Source organism: Ranitomeya variabilis, chromosome 6 (genome assembly GCF_051348905.1).
Source record: "Ranitomeya variabilis isolate aRanVar5 chromosome 6, aRanVar5.hap1, whole genome shotgun sequence".
Lineage (NCBI taxonomy): Eukaryota > Metazoa > Chordata > Amphibia > Anura > Dendrobatidae > Ranitomeya > Ranitomeya variabilis.
The window spans coordinates 372,329,004-372,338,560 of record NC_135237.1 but is presented as its reverse complement, the minus strand read 5'-3'; the positions used below and the strand labels follow the sequence as shown (position 1 = coordinate 372,338,560).

Here is a 9,557-nt window from a genome sequence, read left to right as displayed (position 1 = left end):
CTCACACCGGGAGTGCTCTCCGTCAACTGCTCTGTCTGCTTGCAAGACCAACACTGACACACCCAAACCCTCCCGCAGGGGTTTTTTTTTTAACTTTCACCCAGACTCAGTGGCCATGGACTGCTTGTAAGATCCAGCCTGGAAGAAACGGACCGGCCCTACTACCTTCCTGCAGTCCTTTTCAAATAATAAAAGCCCAAACTGGTTTTCTCGAACAATTCCTTGGTCAAATAGCTTGACCAGGTTCAAACTTACTTTTATTTTGCCTGCTGTGAACACAAGGCACTCGAGCGGATCTAATACGCTTCTGAGCGCATTCTGGGGGACACATAGCGACCCTCACATATGACACCGGTCACTGCCTCACAATAGCTATTTACCCAATCCATTTTCCATAGACTGCAATGTAAAAAAAAGCAGATCTAGCTGAAATCAGTTTATTAAAAACAAACAAAAAAAGCTTTATCTACACGACTTTTTTGCCAATGGATAATGTCTAAGGTGCCAACACTTTCATCTATGACTGCATGCGTGTGTGTATATATACACTCACTGGCCACTTTATTAGGTACACCTGTCCAACTTCTTGTTAACACTTAATTTCTAATCAGCCAATCACATGGCGGCAACTCAGTGCATTTAGGCATGTAGACATGGTCAAGACAATCTCCTGCAGTTCAAACCGAGCATCAATATGGGGAAGAAAGGTGATTTGAGTGCCTTTGAACGTGGCATGGTTGTTGGTGCCAGAAGGGCTGGTCTGAGTATTTCAGAAACTGCTGATCTACTGGGATTTTCACGCACAACCATCTCTAGGGTTTACAGAGAATGGTCCGAAAAAGAAAAAAAATCCAGTGGGCGGCAGTTCTGTGGGCGGAAATGCCTTGTTGATGCCAGAGGTCAGAGGAGAATGGGCAGACTGGTTCGAGCTGATAGAAAGGCAACAGTGACTCAAATCGCCACCCGTTACAACCAAGGTAGGCCTAAGAGCATCTCTGAACTTTGAGGCAGATGGGCTACAGCAGCAGAAGACCACACCGGGTACCACTCCTTTCAGCTAAGAACAGGAAACTGAGGCTACAATTTGTACAAGCTCATCGAAATTGGACAGTAGAAGATTGGAAAAACGTTGCTTGGTCTGATGAGTCTCGATTTCTGCTGCGACATTCGGATGGTAGGGTCAGAATTTGGCGTAAACAACATGAAAGCATGGATCCATCCTGCCTTGTATGGAGCATCTTTGGGATGTGCAGCCGACAAATCTGCGGCAACTGTGTGATGCCATCATGTCAATATGGACCAAAATCTCTGAGGAATGCTTCCAGCACCTTGTTGAATCTATGCCACGAAGAATTGAGGCAGTTCTGAAGGCAAAAGGGGGTCCAACCACTTACTAGCATGGTGTACCTAATAAAGTGGCCGGTGAGTGTATATATATATATATATATATATATATATATATATATATATATATATATATATATATATATATATATATATATATACACTTTTTCTTTATAATCACACTGACCAGGAGCCATAATTCCAGGTAATTTTTCTCTCATAGTGTGCGCTGTGAAAAGAAAACCCCCCAAAATAATTGTAGAATTGCATTTTTATACACTATTTCACTGCACTTGGATTATTTTCCGGTTTTGCAGTACACTTTGTAATAAAATAAATAAATAAATTCAAAAGAACAACAGCTTGCAAAAAGTAAGCCGTCATAATCCCGTGTTGACCGAAAAATAAAAAAAAAGTTATAGCTCTTGGAAGAAGGGAAGGAATAAACAAAAGTGCAGGAACTGAAAATCTCCTGGTCAAGGAGGGGCGCCGCTAAACAATGAATAGGACACACAGCTCATCGTGGGGAGTAGGTCTTATATATGTCTAATATTTGTTCCCCTACCCTAAGGATTTTAAGAGCTGAAAAGCCCTTATTTCATACTGGATCAACAATCTGACCTGACCAATGTGATTCTTGCCTTTTCCTTATAGCAGTATATTCCCCCAAGACAATGATAAAATGCGGGTGATTTGAGCAATTTCCTTAAATACTGTATGTTGTCCCAGAACACCAGACCTTTGTCTCGGCCTGGTCGCATTTTTACACTGACAGATATAGTGTTGCAGCTTGACAACCTGGTGCCCTTCTGAATGAAGCAGCAGTCAGTGTGTCACAGGTGTTCTCAGACAAGGATAATGTACAGAAGTGCGATTTTACTGAGGTCCCAAAATAATCCCTTTTTATACAACAGAGGATTGTTAGTGTTTGGTAATTTTATCTGTTCCTTCTCATATTTTATGCAGCTTGCAAACTGCATGAATGGCCATTCTGTGCAATTGTTATTTACTTAGATTTTCTTCTTCCCAGGTGTGTGGGCAGTGCTTTTCAGAGACCATGTCCTTTCAACTGCTCCCTTCACCTTTCTGTAAAGTCCGTACAGCTATGTCCGAGCCAAGAGACAGTTCAAATATTGTTGTGTGCTTGACCCCCCACACTACAGTTGTCACGTCTGCCTTTAGTCCTACTCTGCAAGAACATGAAATGGAAAGCTGCATAGGATTAGAGACATTCCAATGTAGATGTAACATGGCCAATATTTAGGCAAAGATTGTGAGGTGGTACAAAGCAGGAACCTACTATTTTTGGCCTAGTGATTTCTCAGGGTCCTGAGAACTATGGTATATTATTTCAAGGCCTCCCAACTTTCCCCATGTGGCCACTTTAGGATCAGATAAGCATTGGTCAGTTGGATTTCATCTTGACTGGTTCTTTTGTTCTTAGGTAGATAGGCCTCCACCCGTGCTAACTGGACAGCAGCTTTCTTCACTCTTCTCACTGTATGGTTTCACGCTCCCTGGTATGGTAGGCATTAGCTACTGTTCACACAGACAATGCCGTTTTGGTCCAAACACATACAGTTTTTATTGCTTTCCACAGGTTTCCCAGCAGCAAAAACAAACTCGTAAACATAAATTCTAAGCTTTATCCAGGAACAAAACAAACCCTGGCTACTCATACATGGCTGAGCTAGCCCCAGATTCAGGCAATTGCCCATAGCAATCACTGATACTTGCGGTTGTCTGCACACTGCCTGTGCATTAAATCATCACAAATGTCAGTGTGGTCTCACACGAATAGATTAGTCTTTTCTCCAGGAGCAAACCTTTCAGTCCGAGCTCCAGCACCTTACAGCGCCAAACAGAAGTGTTCAACTCTGGGCACAGTTCCCACTGGACAGGCTGCAGCTTCCACATGGTTCTCTGCAGCTCTCACAAACAGACTGCTTAGCGCAGTCTCCATTCAGAGAGAGACCCTGACATGTGTCTCTCTACAGCTCACATTTTGGCTGATCACTCACCAGCAGCACACTTGACTCTGCTTCATCCAGCAGACTGCCACTTCCTCAGGAGACTGCAACTCCATGATCCTACTTCCTTGTTTTTAGCAAAACCCTACAGGTGCTTCTAATAAAGACTTTGCAGAGCTGGGATTTAACCCTGTCCTTCCCAGCTATGCTGCACCAATAAAACACATACAGGCTTGACTTGATGTGTATGCTCTAAACCAGTGGTCCCCAACCTTTCTAACCTTGAGAGCCACATTCAGCTTAGAGAGAGGGTCGCGAGCCACATTCAGCACTGAGAGAGGGTCGCGAGCCACATTCAGCTCCCACCCCCTTCAAAGTAGTGTCAACCAAAGCCCCCATTAGAGGTGTAATGATAACCAAAGCTTTTCCACAGAAATCACTCCAGAGCAGTACACTGAAATCCAGGGGTTCCCACAATACCCCCATTCAGTATTCTCCCAACATACTGTCACATCCAGCTTTGAGCACCTCCTCTAACAGGTAGTGCAAACCTCCAGCATACCATACCTAAAACATCTTTAAACCCCTAAGACCAGTACATGTGCATCTAGATCTGCAATTCTGTGCAGGGCTACTCACAAAATTCACCATTTTGAGATGTGGTCTTCATACCTGTTTGCTAGACCTGGACCTAATGTATCAAGCTGGCAAACAGTCGCGAGCCACAATTCATGGGGCTGCGAGCCACATGTGCTACAGGTTGGGGAGCCCTGCTCTAAATGTTAGTCCAGCCTAACTTCACTGACAAAACTATTTCCTCGTAGCATGACGCTTTACATTTTTTCTAAAATCCTTTTTTCTTTCTTCTTGTTCTATTGGCCGTCTCGTCAACTGTCAGTGTCTTCTTACATTATGTCAATGATCACAGTCAGTGCATGTAATATGCACAATAACTCAGATTATCAGTAGAGCTGTACATGATACAGACCAGAAAGCAAGCTGGTCCCTAGCCATTGAATGTAGGAAAGTAAAATACCAAAGATAGAGGGGAGGGACAGATACAAAATAATGCATGCATTTGATAGAGGGCAGGGATTTTATGCTGATAGCACGCATTATTTGATAGAAACTAAGATATAAATTGAGTTTCTTGTATGAGTGGTATACTTAAATAGATTATTTTAAAATATCCATATTAATCAAATGAGCGCATACTCTATAGTCCTCCCATGGGACTGTTCTACAACATTCAGATATAAATTGACTTTCCATGGTTCCCTTACTTACCTCTATAATTTACTATCGTCTTTATTCTCTTTTTCTTCTAGTCACAAACCTCACCTTTGCATTTAACTTTACTTGTAGAAATCTGGCTTTACTATGCGTCTTCTAGTTTCATAAAGCAATGATCTAGTCCCAACCTGTTGTTCTACTAGCATTTTGTTACATATTGATTGAAATCATATTGAAGTCACACTGCATAGAGGCTGTCAATCTAACAGGAGGAGGTGGCGTTCGGCAGGCAACAGAGCTGGAGTGACAGAGGTTTCAGATCTACCATAGTCCTTCAGCCTCATTTTCATATCAATTCAAATGCTTATTGTTCACTAATGGAGGAACAGACTGGCCATGTAAAGGTATAGCTGGAGTTATCTTTGAAAGAGCTGCATGCACAAATAAATAGTTTGGAGTAGGTAATTCTGTTGACATTCCTTTTAAGAAAAAATGCAAACAATTCAGCTTTAATCATGTACATGGAAAAGTGATTTCAAATGTAACTATGGGCTACAAGTGAGAATTCAGCATTATGGTATGCCTAAGCTTGACCTATCTGATGACTCGGATATTCCCTACTGTTCCTTTTAAGACTACTGTAAAGCCTGTGCTAAGCCGAGTTGGCCTATCTGGGTGTATATGTAGGACATTTACTCTGGGTTAGCATGCAGAGAGATTTATGTCTGCAGAATGCCAGTTCTAGTATCTACACAGTATAAACTGGAGAAGAACAAGCTTATGAACTTAGCCTGAATCAGGAGGGAGAGAAAGTTCCAGATCATAGAGCAATAAGATAGACCTTTATTTCTTTACTCCTGTTCCTCTGTCAATCAAACGGTTCACAGACATAATAGAGAGGTAGGTTTTCATTTCGGAGTATGCAGGACATGCATGAGGTCATGCTGGGAAAACATGGCAATGTACAGTGGGTGCGGAAAGTATTCATACTCTTTTAAATTTTTCACTCTTTGTTTCATTGCAGCCATTTGGTAAATTCAAAAAAAGTTAATTTTTTCTCATTAATGTACACTCTGCACCCCATCTTGACTGAAAAAAACAAAACAGAAATGTAGTAATTTTTGAAAATTTATTAAAAAAGAAAAATCACATTGTCATAAGTATTCAGACCCTTTGCTCAGTATTGAGCTAATACAGCCATTAGTCTTCTTGGGAATGATGCAACAAGTTTTTCACACCTGGATTTGGGGATCCTCTGCCATTCTAACTTGCATATCCTCTCCAGTTCTGACAGTTGGATGGTGAACGTTGGTGGACAGCCATTTTCATGCTCAATTGGGTTTAGGTCAGGGCTCTGGTTGGACCAGTCAAGAATGGTCACAGAGTTGTTCTGAAGACACTCCTTTGTTATTTTAGCTGTGTGCTTAGGGACATTGTCTTGTTGGAAGGTGAACCTTCGGCCCAGAGTGAGGTCCAGAGCACTCTGGAAGAGGTTTTCATCCAAGATATCTCTGTACTTGGGCCCCATTCATGTTTCCTTCAATGGCAACCAGTCGTCTTGTCCCTGAAGCTGAAAAACACCCCCATAGCATGATGCCGCCACCACCATGTTTCACTGTTGGGATTGTATTGGGCATGTAATGAGCAGTGCCTGGTTTTCTCCACACATACCGCTGCAACTGCTTCTCTTTGGTGCGGCTGTGATGTTAGGTGGTATGGATGAAAATTTTATATTCGCAACTCATTTTTTGTAAAGAAAAGAAAAAAACTCACTGCAGTAAATCATAGCAAACACAGATGTTTTTTACACTGCAAGTCTACACTGCAAGTGCAAAATTTATCACTGCTCATGTCACATTTATAGAACTCAAGCAGTGGGAGATCTGCAGTATATACATCACATAGAATACACTAAGACTGCTATATAAATCACACAGGTTACACCAAGACTGCTGTGTATGGCAAGTGCATCACAGGAGACCCTTTAGGGCTGCGATATAGACATCACAGGAGACATGGGTTGCCGTAAATACATCACAGGAGACATGGGCTGCAGTATATAAATCACAGGGGACATGGGCTGCAGTATATAAATCACAGGGGACATTAAGCTGCAGTATATACATCACAGGAGACCCTTTAGGGCCGCAGTATATACATCACAGGAGACATGGGCTGCGGTATATACTTCACAGGAGACATGGGCTGCAGTAAATACATCACAGGAGACGTGGGGCTTCAATATATACATCACAGGAGACCCTTTAGGCCTGCGGTATATACATCACAGGAGATGTGGGCTTCAATATATACATCACAGGAGACATTTGGCTGCGGTATATACATCACAGGAGACATACCTCCCAACTTTTGAAGATGGGAAAGAGGGACAAAGTTTGGCAAATTTTAGGCCACGCCTCTGGTCACACCCATTCATAATTAGTCACACCCATATCCACGTCCCAACCACACCCATTTAGCACTGCCGATCACACTGTTTCATATACAATAGTTATAAACAAAAAAATATGGCCACACAGTGCTCCATACTGTATAATGACCACACATGATGCCCCATACTGTATAATGGCCACACATGACGCTCCATACTGTATAATGGCCACACCTGACGCTCCATACTGTATAATGACCGCATGCATACTGTATAATGGCCGCACATGATGCTCCATACTGTATAATGACCGCACATGATACTCCATACTGTATAATGACCGCATGCATACTGTATAATGGCCGCACATGATGCTCCATACTGTATAATGAACGCACATGATGCTCCATACTGTATAATGACCGCACATGATGCTCCATACTGTATAATGAACGCACATGATGCTCCATACTGTATAATGAACGCACATGATGCTCCATACTGTATAATGATTGCACATGATGCTCCATACTGTATAATGACTGCACATGATGCTCCATACTGTATAATGATTGCACATGATGCTCCATACTGTATAATGACTGCACATGATGCTCCATACTGTATAATGGCCGCACATGATGCTCCATACTGTATAATGAACGCACATGATGCTCCATACTGTATACTGGCCGCACATGATGCTCCATACTGTATAATGACCGCACATGATGATCCATACTGTATAATGGCCGCACATAATGCTCCATACTGTATGCTGGCTGCACATGATGCTTTATACTGTATAATGACCGCACATGATGCTGCATACTGTATGACTGCACATGATGCTCCATACTGTATAATGACTGCACATGATGCTCCATACTGTATAATGACCGCACATAATGCTCCATACTGTATGCTGGCTGCACATGATGCTTCATACTGTATAATGACCGCACATGATGCTCCATACTGTATAATGGCTGCACATGATGCTCCATACTGTATAATGACCGCACATAATGCTCCATACTGTATAATGACCGCACATGATGCTCCATACTGTATAATGGCTGCACATGATGCTCCATACTGTATAATGACCGCACATAATGCTCCATACTGTATGCTGGCTGCACATGATGCTTCATACTGTATAATGACCGCACATGATGCTGCATACTGTATAATGACTGCACATGATGCTCCATACTGTATAATGGCCACAGTTCTCCATGCTGTATAATGACATACAGGCACGCAGCTCACACACACGCACACGCACACAGCTCACACATACGGCTCACACACACGCAGCACACACACAGCTCACACACACCCGCAGCTCACACATGCAGCATCACACACACAGTATCACACATACACACGCAGCATCACAAATGCAGCTCACAAACACATTCAGCTTTGACACAAATGCATCACACACGCAGCCATCACACACACACACAGCCATCACACACACACGCAGTCATCACACACACACACGCAGTCATCACACACACGCAGCCATCACACACACACGCAGCCATCACACACACACGCAGCCATCACACACACACGCAGCCAACACACACACACACGCAGCCATCACACACACACACCCAGTCATAACACACACACACCCAGTCATAACACACACACACCCAGCCATCACACACACACCCAGCCATCACACACACACCCAGCCATCACACACACACCCAGCCATCACTCACACACCCAGCCATCACACACACACTCAGCCATCACACACACCAGATACCTCATACACACATGACACACACACAAATGCAGCATCACACACACAATGACACACACATGCAGCATCAGACACACACACACCTCACACACACACACACACCTCACACACACACACACACATCACACACACACATCACACACACACATCCTCCTCTGTGGTGCAGGGGCGGCTGATCTGTCCATGTGCAGCTCTTCAGTTTCTCCGGCTGCTCACAGCTCTGCACTGTCCCGGCACCTCCCCCTTCTCTCCTTCTCTGCCGGGATAGCAGATAAGAGCAGGAGAAGCCGGAGCTCCGTGCACACACAGGAGGGAGGTGAGTCGCTGACCTCTCATCTTGATCGCTGCTGGCTCTCTGCCTCAGCTTGGCAGCGCCGCACACACAGGGGGCGGGGGGGGGGGCTGGATCGGTCGGGAGGAGACCCAGTATGTATAAGAAAAAAAAAACAGCCATAAACCTAAGCAACTCAGGTGCCGCCCCCTGCATTGTCCCCGCCCTAGGCACGTAGTGCGGGACATTAGTGTCCCGCCCGGGATCCCGGGGCTGACTGTCAAAATCAGGACAGTCCCGCGGGATCCGGGACGGTTGGGAGGTATGCAGGAGATGTGGGTTGCAGTATATACATCACAGGAGAAATTTGGCTGCGATATGTGCATCACAGGAGATGCTGCCACTGAGGGCCCAAGGAATCTGCCCAGAGGCTGGAGATAAGAGGACCTGAGGTTTCCCCACCCCTGCTTTAAAGTCTAACCATCATTTAATTTTTTATATAAAAAAAATCAATTGTAAATATAAAAATAAGCAACTTTGTCCTATATCTTATCAGAGAAA

General features: G+C 43.8%; 1 protein-coding gene across 2 annotated transcripts in view; it reads left to right on the top strand.

Annotated features, from left to right (window-relative positions):
- Positions 1-9,557, top strand: part of ATP9B (ATPase phospholipid transporting 9B (putative)) — a 428,187-nt gene that overhangs the window by 228,003 nt on the left and 190,627 nt on the right. The window lies entirely within an intron of this gene.